The sequence below is a fragment of the Diospyros lotus genome, chromosome 4 (genome assembly GCF_014633365.1).
Source record: "Diospyros lotus cultivar Yz01 chromosome 4, ASM1463336v1, whole genome shotgun sequence".
NCBI classification, from domain to species: domain Eukaryota; kingdom Viridiplantae; phylum Streptophyta; class Magnoliopsida; order Ericales; family Ebenaceae; genus Diospyros; species Diospyros lotus.
Window position 1 is genome coordinate 20,757,782 of NC_068341.1, and position 13,202 is coordinate 20,770,983.

A 13,202-nucleotide genomic window follows, 5' to 3' on the forward strand; every position below is an offset into this window, starting at 1 on the left:
GACAAGTTCGTGCAACAGAGGCAAAATTGGATTGACGAGAAGAAAGGGCAAAAAACTGAACATGCGGATATGGATTGATTGGAAGAAGGCAAATTTGGTAGAGGGTAGTGCGATTTGGATTGATGAGATTTGGATTTGGAGGGATTTGAATTTGACATGAAGATGCGGAGATTGGACGCACGAGAAGAAGGATGAATGATGGAGGTGATAGAAGAAAGGGTTTTGAAAAAGAATGATGAAATTAATATACAAGAGAAATTAATAAAATAAGATTTTAGAAAAAGAATGATGAAGTGTTAAAAGAGAAATAAATAAAAAATTGTCTAATTAAGATTATGGATTCAACTTGATTTTTTAGGCTCAATAACGATGGGACTTTTAATTAATAGTGAGAAATTTAAATATTCGTTATTAAAAAACTAATTTTATACTACATTTAACGAGAGTACAAATAATCTCTCGCTATAATTATGAAAATTATGTTTTTAACGACGGGATATTTATTCTCTCGTTAATTTTTTCTCGTTAAAAGCCATTTTTTTTGGTAGTGATGTGCACAACATTGCATTAAGCGCGCTAGGCGGATTGTCCGCGGGGATCCCACCAGTTTAGTTTTCGGTTTTGTTTTGTTCGCCTGTTGTCGACCAGGGAACTAGGGGCATATTGCCCACAGTATGGGCTTACAGTTTTTCTGTTTGCAGGATTCAGATCAGTCAAGTATGATTTTTCAGTTATGTGGGCCTATAAGCCAAAGTTGCATACTTGCATCTAATTTACAATTTATGTGCATTACATTATTATGAATGCAACTAGTTAGTAACTATACTCAGTACAAGTTAAATCAGCATTTATTCTCAGCACCAGTTTAGTAAGTTTTTATCAGTATCGATATTTCTTTGATTCAGCTACAGTTATTTCTTTCTAGCTTATTACTTGCTGAGCTTTGTAGCTCACCTTGTACTCTTCACCATTCCAGGTCCTAACGGGGAAGTACCAGATGTGGGGCCTAGCAGCAGTATCTAGTAATGTGTGTAGGTGGAGCTGCTTAAGACCAAAGGTGTCTGGGACTTTATTAGTTGGTGTCTTATCAGTTTAGGTTTATTTTATATCTCAGTTTAAGGATTTTCCCTTAGATGTAGTTTATGGTTTTCAGTTGACGTTGACTCAGAGTTTTATTTCAATTGATTGAGATATTCAGTATTGGTATCAGAATTCAGTTTATCAGTCAGTTTTATTTTATTTCCCGTAGCACCTTTTCTTGGGCAATTCTAGGAGAGGGGGTGTTATAAAGGGACTCTCAATCCAAATCCATCTCACGCATGGATTCTCACTCTCCCTCAAATACATAATCTCACTTAATTAATAATAATACAAAAAATATTATTAAAACTCTCAAATAATAATAAAACTCTAGAATTACATTCATGCCCTTGCATTTAATTTTCACAAAATAAATGCCATTAAATGCTATTTAAATACTATTATCTCAATTAAAAATTACTAGATTGCCACCTTGGAAAATTCTTTTAACTCCAAAATTAAATAGAATTAAATGTTATTCTTTTCCTTCAAAATTTTTAGATTGCCATATTAAATAATTAATTGGCAAAATCTCTTAATCAAATACTTTAATAATTAATTAAATAATTCCTGAATAAATACTAGACCCTCTAACGGGTCGTTACATTAGAGGGCCTGCTTGGGGGAGTCTCCCACGTGCCTTTCTAACTACTCCTTTGCTCACAAGCTAAGTCCAACCCTGCTCTCTCGAAGATCAGAAGCCCTGCTTTTTGAAGAACCATTGGGGCCACTCATTATCAGCTCCTTGAAAACCCTTCCAGATATCCCGTCCTGAAGGCCCCGGAGACCACCCATCTGGCTCTGACCTTGTTTAGACTCGGTTGGCCTTGCTAACAACATCTCAAACCCTCAGCTTTGGTGAAGGACTTTGCTTTGGTTGATCCTAGATAAATAAATTTAACTGTTATAGTTTGGCAACAACAATATTAATCTTAGATTTTGAATAATGCTTCCACCTATTTTGAGCACTTAGGATATTATCTTAATCCTAATGCTTACTCTAAGTACCATGAACTCCACATGACATTCATACATTATGGATACTTAGGATATCCCTTGAAATCCTAAACAAACATATTAATAGATAAAGCAATCTTAGCATGAATGAGAACTTTAATAGATAGAACAAACTAATTAATAGAAAATCTATTAAGGTTCCTCGATCTTATCATCATTAAAGCAACCTTATTACAACCTCAAAAGATATGAGAATATTTTGAGAACATTAAAGCCATCATCAAAACTAACATTAACGCTTTATCATAAAACAATCATCATCAAAATATTAAACTCAACATAAGCAAAAAAAGTGGAGAAGCCATAGACAGGTCTTGCAAATTAAGAAGTTATCGATTTACCTTTTCTTTTCTTCTTTAATACCCAAATCAGTGTGGATTCTCTAGATGAAATTTTCGACGTCCAAAGAATCTTTTTATCAAATTATCCTCCTAAAATAATGTCATTTCTTGCTTCTTCTTCTTTTTTCCCATTGCACTAGTGGTTTACATCTCACTATTTATTGCCTAATATTCGAAAATGATCCATGGACTTGGGGTGCTAGGGGGCCTTCTCATCTAAATGACACATTACTATGTATTACCTAACATTTAAAAATGATCTAAATTTGGGGAGTCTCCTCATCTAAATGACACTTTACTATTTATTGCCTAACATTGGAAAATGATTCATGGACTTGGAGAGTTAGGGGGCCTTCTTATCCAAATGGAACAAAAAAATAAACAGAGCATGAATTCAAACAAAAAGCCATCATAAAGTAGAATTAGTGATTTCGTATCTCAAAAAAATAAAAAAATAAATTTTAATTAGTGCGTAGAATTAGTGATTTTGGGGCCCTTCTTTTTTGAGAGCCCTGGGCATAGACCTTAGTGGCCTATACCTTCAGTCTATATTGGTTGTAGCTCATGCTATATGTATATAAATTACAAAATATGCCTAATAGTTGAAGTTAAATTTTTAATTTTTTAAACAATATTTATACAAAGATGAATTTAGATATAATGTTATAATTGATTTCATGTTAGATATAAGAGATTATGGGTTCAAATTTTGTTCATGTGATAAATTTTTATTTTTTTTAAATAAAATATTCAAAAACAATTATTGAGATCTAAAATGTTTGACATAATTTTTGAAAGATAAACATCAAAATACTTGTTTGTTTAAATAATAAAATAGATAAATTATATATACAAAGTCACAAGGAATGCATATGTTCTTACAGTATATTGTTAAAAGCATTTTAAAGTTAAAAGAGGGTTTGATGAATTAGTTAGAGTTATTTGAGTTGGTTATTGTTGTAATTGAAAAGTAATAATTGCGCGCGCTAACGCTTAGCGGTAGATGCAAGAAGACGGAATTAATTTTTAATACTTTTCCAAAAATCAAATAAATAAGCAGCGAAAACGGATCGTTTCTTGCATGACACAATGATAGCAACTATATGCATATAAAAAACCATACATTATGGAAATGCAATAAATGGTAACTTTTACTTTAGGCTCAAAAAGCATGCCAGTTGCTTTTGTTGGGCATCTAATTTGAACACTTCAGTCTCCCAGTTGAGCTCCCACGATCCCATCATGTACTAGCTCACAAACTAACTTCTCTAACTAGCTCTGGTACCCATCCTTGGCTAACCAAGCCACCCCCACAAGCGTAGGGGACCAAGTCAGTCCATTTATAGGCCGCATTGGAACCCATTGCTGGACCCTTGTTAAGACCATCTAAATGAAGGTGAATATGAGCTAAGATTATTCTTTTAAATGGTTGTCCATCTCATGGACTTAAATGGGATATATCAAAAGCGCAATGGCTGTAAATCCAACATTGGAAACTTGTACTGGACAACCATCAGAAGGTTATCGGAAACCACAATAACGACCATCACTGGCTGCCTATAATAGCCCACTACTGATTGCCGACAAGTCTTGCCGGCATCGAAGTGTTGTTATCTAGCTACCTATGCCGGTCTCCTACAATTGCCACGATGAACTCCTTTATCGAATCTATCGATGCTACGTGTTTTACCAACCACTAATTTTTTTAGCTGCATCTCTTCTTCTCTTAATAGGTTATCTGACAACCTGAGCTTCCTTTACCAACTCACCTCTCGTATAATAAACACATATATATCGCATATATATCAAGAATCAAGGAGAGAAATAAGAAGAAGCCGAGAGAAGAAATGGTATGAAAAGCTTCGACTGATAGGTCTTTGTCCATCCCACTTTCATCAATTACTATGTGTAGAAGAGAGATATTTTTTGTTATTTGTTTTACAGTTGCTACCACTTGACTACTACAGTTAGGATGTTGTTAAATTGTTTAAATGTTGTTGCTTTTAGTTAGTTTGTTGTAATCAAGTTGCTCAACTTGCTCCAACTTGCAAGTTGTTTGTTAACAAGTATTAGCATAATATAAATACTCAGCTAATTCTTATTTCTATTATTGAGAAAGACATTATTTTTCAGGAACACTCATCTCTTTTCATCTTGTTTTTTCTCTCAATCTTTCCTCATTACTACCTTGAAGCTCTCACTTCATGGCATCGGAGCCTTAGACTGATGACAATGGTAGAAAATCAAGACCAATGGAGTTCTTTATCTTTGCATTAATCTTATTCTCTATCATCAGCATCACAATTAGACTTTTCTATGGTTGCAAAAGCCTTAAATTTCATTCCTATCAAACTAGACAGTAGCAATTATCTTTTCTGGAAGGCATATATCTTAGCTACTATCAAGACCTTTGATTTGATTTCATTCATCAACAAATCCACATTGCCATTGAAATATGTTTCAAATTCGGTTGTTAGTGTTGGTGCTCTAATTCTAGATTTAGATGGCATCTAACATTTATTATTATGAGACTAATGATGTAATTCTTGCAATATGTAATAAAATATGTTTTCATCTTTTAAGGTCATATCTTCATTCATACGTCTCTAATCATTAATATGAACGTGTTCCTAGATTTCCTGTTGAAGGTCTTATTCTTAAGTGTTAAGTATATGTGACAATTGACCTTTGTATTAAAGATATCATAATCATAATTCCTAGTCCTTAGTCTTCTCAGAAGGGGACTATGATTAGTTGAGTATGAACTAGCACATGGGATACTACCTTTGATTAGTATGAGATGCTAATGATAAAGGATGGTGAGTTGCATGCCATAATCCATGAGATGGATATAGTATACATGTAGGTAGATGCTAATGGAACATTTACTGAATGACGCACGTGATAGATCACATGGCTAAGAGGATCTATGATCTATTTGTAATACCCCAGTATTTTGGGGAAAACAATAAAGGGAAAGGAATGAGCTAGCTAAATCTAGGTTGATTCAAAGGTGGAAGTCAAACCAAAGGGAGTTTGAAAATTCTAAAGTGGTGTAAAATGTATATATGTTTATGTTATGGGATTTGTGCTATTTAGGAATATTGGAATGTGAGATTATAGACTTTTGGGATTAATATAGGTGCGTTTGGGCTTAAGTGTGGAATTAAGTAAGTAAATATAATTAAGGAAAATGGGATAAGTATAAAAGGAGGGATGGGGTATGAGAGATTAAAGGAATTGGGAGAGAAAAAGAGAGGGTTGATGATTTTGGGAGGAGAAGCTAGGGCTTTTAAATCTTTTCCATCTTCTCTTTCTCCCTTGATCATTAAGTTTCCAAGAATCTTGTGTGCTAGTGGGAAGCTGGTTCATCATCTTGATCCTCCTCTCTAGTTGGTTTTCTTATGGCTTGAAGGTGGTTGGAAGACTCTTATTCTTGTGGTGATTCTTGTAAGCAAAAAATCAAAGGAGAAGCTCACCAAGGCAAGTTCTACTCTCCTCCTACTCTTCTACATTCTTTGTTCTTATTTTTGTAAATAATAGAGCCAAAAATCTCCATGTATTTCAAAGACTTGGTATTTGAAAGTCTCATGTAGAAATGTTTGTAAATCTGTCCCATCCTTGGTTTGATCTTGCTAGTCTAATTTGCACTTCAAAATAGGGCTTGTTTTACCCTATAACCCATTGGGAATGATGTGTTTATCACTAGGATGTAGTGGGTGCAAGTGTTTGTGCATAAATTGCATGATTTGAGGGTCCTCAAGGTGGTTCTCGGCTTCGACCGTTTCTGCCCTATGATAGTCTACACATGCTTCACTATTTCAAGCATAACTTTTTATAGAAATATCGAATTTGTGAACCGTTTGAAGTTTTATAAACTAGACTTGATAGGATTTGTTTTGATACATGATTTGGGTTATTTGGAGAATTATTTGGCCTATAGGTTCCCTATGAATTACTAGATTGAAATCCGGGATATCTATTTCAATCCCATAGGGCTCCGGCTTTTAGGGCATAACTTATTGTGATATTATCCAAATTTGAATCCACTTTTTGTACCATAAACTAGAATCCTTAAGATTTGTTTTGGTATATATATTGATTAATTTGATTTTGTGTGGAAGTCATGGCAACCCTGTCAATCTTGGCCTAGAATATGGGGTTCTTCCATTTTGAGTGATCTGCCTTGATCTGATTTTTGGGAGATAAATAACTTACTTTGGTGTATGATTAGAGTATGATGAGAGGAATTTATAGAATAAATGATGATGTTTCTAGATATAGTTCCTTGAGAGGTTAGAAAAGTTTTCTTGAGCAGTATTGAAGGGTTGTCTTGAGCATTGTTGATGCATTTTGTATTCACTTGCAAAGTAGGGCTTGTCCTCCCTACATTTCTTTGTGGAATGTTGTTACACCCCTGGGTTAGGTTCCAGATGGTTGGTTGTGTAATTCTGCTTATTGTTTTATTACATTGCATTATGTTGCTATATTGCTTTGCATGATGATGTTGGGTCATGGGGTGCATTCATTGGGGGTCATGTTTTGTATGTGGTGGGTGTATGAGCATCATCATGACATAGTTGGCCTGTTGAGTGCTAACTTGTGTAAGATATGCGAACATATGCATTTAGGGCATTCGCTTGTGTATGAATTCTTGTGTGGGCGTAGCATGGCCTGATGCTCAGCTTACGGGGGCCTTTCCATCACGTTAATGCTGCAAGAGCCATTACATTCCTTATGTGTAGCATTGCATGGAGAGGTTGTGGGAAATGATGGAAAGGAAGCGTAGCTTTCGTTGTTATGTAATATGAGATCTTGATATACGAGCCGAGGGCTTGACGTGATGTGATGTGATTGTGAGTGCCTTGGCACGTGACGACGATGGTGATTGATATGTTATTTGTGGATTTGGTATGCGAGCCATGGGCTCATGATATTGATTTGGTAGCCTGTCCTTAGCTACTAGCAGGTTTGTATACAAAGTCTTGGGTGCTAGTGTATGCATCTTATGTGGGCCCCAACGAGCTTATGTGTGTATTTGTGCATTTATGTTATGGCTGGGTATCGTGATATGTAATTGCATGGCATGGATTGTGTGTCGTTTATGTATACTAGGTTGGCGTGTGTTTTAATATACTACATGATGTTTTGGGGAAGTCCAGTCGTAACCATTTCATGTTCTTCCTATATACTTGCTGAGTCTTGTGACTCACCCTTGCTTTCCATCATTCTAGGTAAAGACCAAGATAAGGCTAAGGGCGAGTCTAGCAAGGGTTGATCTTTTGTTGGTAGATGTGTACAGAGCTCACCTAAAGAGAAGGTCTTGGGGACTTTTGTGATGAAATGCCAGAGCTAGTTAAACCCTTATTCCTTGAAGGGACATATATGTTTTATGGCTATGACTTGATGTATAATATTCAATGGATGTATCTTTTATTTTGATGGGATGCATATGCTTAATTTTTATGTTATAATGCTTTCATATGAGAGATATGTGGTAGATTAATGAGGGTTTGGTTTGAGTTACGTCAATATCATTCTATTAATGACCCTTTCACGAATCCTCTATGCTAGTGGGGGCTCCAGGAGGCGGGCCGTTACACTATCACAAACTTCGATTGTGTTACTGGTCCTTTGATCAGAGGCAACATAGTTGTCTTGTGTGTCGGTGTTAGGAATTTTTCGTTGTTATGAACCATCCAGTTAATTACCGGGTGAGAGATGTGTTGTGTGATCCTTGTGTAGTGCCATCTGGAGGCAGGTGATTGCTAATGAGATCCATCGACCTCCAGCGTGGGGTGAACATCCTATGTGATCAATAGTGGTATTGATTGTAGAAATCCTTGGCCAGGGTACACTTGATTGGAAAGTGTTCCAATGTCGGAGGAGTTCAGATGTGTCATCTCAGTATCACCACATTGATTTTGGCATAGTAATCGAGTTAGTGAGTTTGATCAGTCCATGATTCTCACTCGACCGGGATGATAACTGATGGAGGGATTATAGTACACGAGAATCCAAAGCCCAAATAGGTTCTATTCTGAAGTAAGACTTCATTATTAGTAGAATTGACCTAAGATAATGCTAGTTGTCACTTAGGGTCTTTTGGGGTACATTAAAGAGATAGAGAGATCCTAGTTGTAGACCAAAATGTTTGGTTAATGTCAAAGAGTTTGACGTGTCCTGATTGCTACTTAGTAGTGAACCTAAAAGGTCACATGCATATCCGGGCCGGGTGTGATGGTTGACTAAGTGATTAAGGCTGAAATCATCATTAAGAGTTAATGATGTTGTCGTTAAGAGTTAACGGATCGGGTTAAATGATTAATTAATAACTAGTAATCATCAAGAGTAGACGTGCATGCCATTAAGAGTTAACGAGGGCCTTAGTGTCATGATGAGATAATGAAAGTACTATTAAGAGTTAATAGTGGACTTAGATGCAATTTTTGAAAGTTTTGGATAAAGGGGCCAAAACGGTCGATAGCCTTGGAAAACTATCGACTGTTTTGAGACAAACTGTTGACAGTTTCTATTGATCTCTCTGGCAGAATGCATGATCTATTTTTTATTTTGTACAACGAAAAAGCTAGGGCACATGGTGGGGGTAGACGAAGGGAGGACGGTGTGCATCTTTCTGGTCTCCTCCATGTTCCCAGCCCGATTTCCATGTCTCTTGTTTGTTGTGCGGATTATTTTTGGGTGGCTAGGGTTTTATGTATTTGATATATAAGCAAAAAATGGATAAGAAGAATAGATAGCAGCTGTTGCATCAATTTCTTTCAACCCTAGCTCGATTTCTTCTCCATTTTCAGAGCTCAAAAGACTCTCTAATTGCCCTTCTTTCTTTGCTCCTTATTCTTCCATTACTATAGTAGCAACCCAAGCAAAATAGTGAGACTGTTTTAGTCCTTGGGTATTTTCATCTTTGAACCCAATTTTTTATTCAGCCTATATCTCCCTTACTCTCTTTGTCTAGCATAAAGAAATAGTAGAGAGATTCACCATCTTGCTGGAGCGTGGACTCATTAGGCCCCTCGAAATTTTAGGAGATGGTTTGGTTAAACCGAAAGGTTATTCGGGAACTGTTCGGAAGAAAGGAGTTATTACCACCAAGTGGATTATAGCCTCCACATCAGCCTTTAAGTGTTGAGAGGTATATCTACTAAACCCCTTATAGCATGGTTTAGTTTTAGTTTACATATGGACATTGGAAACGAGTCTTGCAAGGTGATTTTGGTTTATGTTTCTATTTCCATTTTGTTTGTTTTTCGAAAACGTTTTGAAAATCCACTTAAACCTTTGCATTGGTACACCTAATATTGGCGTTCCTCATCACCAGTTTCTACTGATTCAAATGCACAGGTAATAAATCTTGAATACCTTAACTAGACTAAGACATATCAGTTTTTTCTTGGCTAGCTATTTTCTACAATCGATAAGGAAGTTCTTGCATAGGTGATTCATTGTGAATCATCTGTTGAAGTATGGTTTGTTCTTGAGAATTTATGCTCTTAGCAAACTGTTGCTAAGTCTTTTCAATTAAAATAGAAGTTGAGATATGTGAAGAAGGATTTTCTTTCGGTTAATGAATATATCTTGAAGATTAAAACCACATAACTGTTGGAAATGTATGCCCTAAAGACACGTTTTGTTTAATTTATGGTAATGATGTTTCTTTTAGTCAGTTTATGGCACATATATTATTTGCATTTAATTGTTGGAAAAGTGTCCATGCTATTAAGTAAGTGATTCATGTGATGGGTCGTTCTTCATAGTTAGGCATGAATCATGGGTACTTAATAAGCAAGAAAATATTACTCTTGATCTTTTGATAGAACTGGGCATTCTATCATGATAAGATCATTGTGCAATAGATCCTAATGGAGGATGGCTTGCCTTAGCCAGTAAACAGTCCGTTTACTCGAATTGTACAAGCGCATTTGGAATGCGTAGAGTGGACCTGTGATAGAAGCTAATGACAAAGTACTAATTATCATGGAGCTAGTCTATCACTGCTACTACGTGGATGAGTACTCTAATACTTGAGTATTAGTTAGTGGTCTAGTGAACCTAGAGCTATATTCTTAGATTCACTGTAGGTGAGGTCTATCAAAGATCAATAACCTTTTGAGTTGGGAGTATGGTTTCTAATTAGCTAAGACAGACTAATACAAGATAGTTTCTGTGATTCACCCCCTTGTGATTGTCCAAGAATAATCAAATAATCCAGGGCCCTGGGAACGTGACTTAAGAGTGTGTGCTTCTGGGTAGCTCCCAGTGATAAGCAAGTACATTCGAGTAGTCACGGATTATTGGACTAGTGATCTAAGGATGGTAGAAATCATTTAGAGAGGTGTTAGTACATTATTCCTTTCTAAATGATGGGTGTTACGCAGAGGGGTATTTTCGTCATTACACTAGTAGGTCAAAGACATTGCATATGCAAAATTATTCGTGGGGTCAGTGTTACCATATGGTGATAGTTGGAACACTTAGAATGACAAAATATAGCTACTAGGTAGCAGGGATATTTTGGTCATTTTAGTAGCCGTGAATATAATACCCCATATTTTTGTGAAGATGCCACGTATTATAAGTGAGTTAAAATACCGAAAAATATGTTTGAAATGGCAACAAGTGACCGAATCAGTTGCAGGGAGTGCCCTAGAGCTTAGATACCTAAGGACAAAGGTATAATTTTAACAAGCGTCTCGAGGTGAGACTTATTGCACTGAAAGAAATCAAATCAGAAATGGTTTTCGGTTAAGCTAAGTTATAACCTAAAAATACCGAATAATGGTAAAGGGCTTCCGAAAAATCGTATATATTGAGTAATTTTGAGTTAATAATTCTGGGATTTTAAGTTTCTCAATAAATTTGATGTTTGAGGGTATAATTCTAATTAGAGAAATTATCCAAACGAAAGAATGATGAAATTATGAGCTTAGGTGGTGAAATGTTAAAGTTGAAAACTTGAAATATGGGCCAAAGTGTTATTTGAAAGAAGTTTAGGGTTTTAGCTTGGATTTCAAAAGATGGATTAACTCTAGTTTTGGATTTCAAAAGCCACTCAATTATGGCTTTGAGTCTTTGGAGTCCATGGCTAAGATTGTGACAAGTGGCATAACACCATTGGTTGAAGGATTCTATAAATAGGCACCTTGAGTTGCTCTCAAACCATTCCAAACAAATTTGAGGAGTTAAGCACTCTAAGAGGAGGAGCTTACTCTAGAGAGAGAGAAGGAGGTTCGGCAAGAAGGCGGGAAGAAAGCGGCGAAGAAGCGGCGGAGAACGAGCCTCGTCGGAGTTGCGGGTCTTCGCCGGAATTCGCCAAAATCAGTCAGCAAAAAGGAGAGGTAAGTCCAATTTTTTTTTATAATCTTGTAGAGGGGGAAGATAGGGTTGCGTAGGTTCAAACGGGGGTCGAATCGGAGTTAAAACGAGGGAGATATGGCCGAAATACCAAACCGACACGTTGCTGTTCGGAATCTGGTGCCTGCGCGTGAGTTACACGCGCCAAATAATGGCTGCGCGTGGGGGCGCGTGTCCATCCTTCTTGGGGCGCGTGAGGGCGCGTGAAAGGTCCTTTTGACATGAAATTTTCTAGTTATGCCCATAATTTAATACCCTTAAACTTTATATAAACATATTTGAGGTTAGATTTACCAAAACACATATTTTCTGTAGAAACCTAGGCCGTTTGTTGTAAAATTATATCGTCGAAGAGATAACTCAACAAGGTGAGACTCCGTGAGACTCCTATACTCCAAATCCTATTTTTATTCTCTTATGGGAGACTTCTATTGCATGAGACGTATTTCGTGAAGTTCTTACACATAAACGCTTGTTATTCTCTTACGTGAAATCATGATGCATATACGAAATGTATTTTTCTGAAAATTATATGCTATTAGCTTTTTAACTGTTGCATTTATAAAATTCGTGTGGCCATACTGTTGTACCTATTTATTGTTGGCCGAGGGCAAAAGTCGGAGATCCCCCGAGAGGCGCTGTGCGTGCGCCATCGAGAAAGCTCTCGTGGGGAAGACCGTGAGTCTAAGGCACAACAGATGTGGTGCTTGCATGAGTTCTATGAAGTTGGGCCGAAGTGACATGATTAGGGACCTCCCGAGAGGAGCTATGCGTGCGCCATTGAGAAAGCTCTCGTTGGAGAAGGCTGACGTGTTCACGAGGCACTTCAGAGTAGTTCTCGTTGTCTTCTCATACATTTTATACCTGATCATGCATCGATATAAACTGTTTTTGGAGTTTCTCACTAGAAGATTCATCTTCTAATTGGACTATGTCCCTGGAATATTCAAACGTTCCAGGTTCGACGAGCGGCTATAAGGGAAAGGAGGTAGCTGAAGAATTAGCTTAAATTACTGCTTGTAGCATGTTTAGCATATTTTTATTTATGCGTGAATCTATGTAATTTTGGATATGTTTAAGACGTTCAGTTATATCTTGCGAGAGATGATGTTCATGTAATTCATTTTATAAACGTCTTGAACAATTTTATGATAAATAAAGTATTATGGTTGTGAACCATATCAGGTTCGATCTATCTTTCGCATTCAAGATTTTAACGCCTATCTGAGTTATTCGATTATTGGGTTTGTTAAGCTGAGAATGTGTAAATTTGGGTTTTTGGGATATTGTGTGATGTATGACAGCTATTGTTATATGAAAAATTTTTATATTCTTGAAATCCTAAGTTATAACACGCTCAAGAAATTTGGGGTGTTACAGTGAATAATT

General features: G+C 36.5%; 1 long non-coding RNA gene across 1 annotated transcript; it reads left to right on the forward strand.

Moving 5' to 3' along the window:
- The first annotated feature begins 11,640 nt into the window (after window positions 1–11,640).
- Window positions 11,641–12,924, forward strand: LOC127800750 (uncharacterized). Its single transcript, XR_008022840.1, has 3 exons — window positions 11,641–11,797; window positions 12,129–12,181; window positions 12,773–12,924. It is a non-coding gene; the product is annotated as an uncharacterized LOC127800750 (long non-coding RNA).
- Window positions 12,925–13,202: the final 278 nt, after the last annotated feature.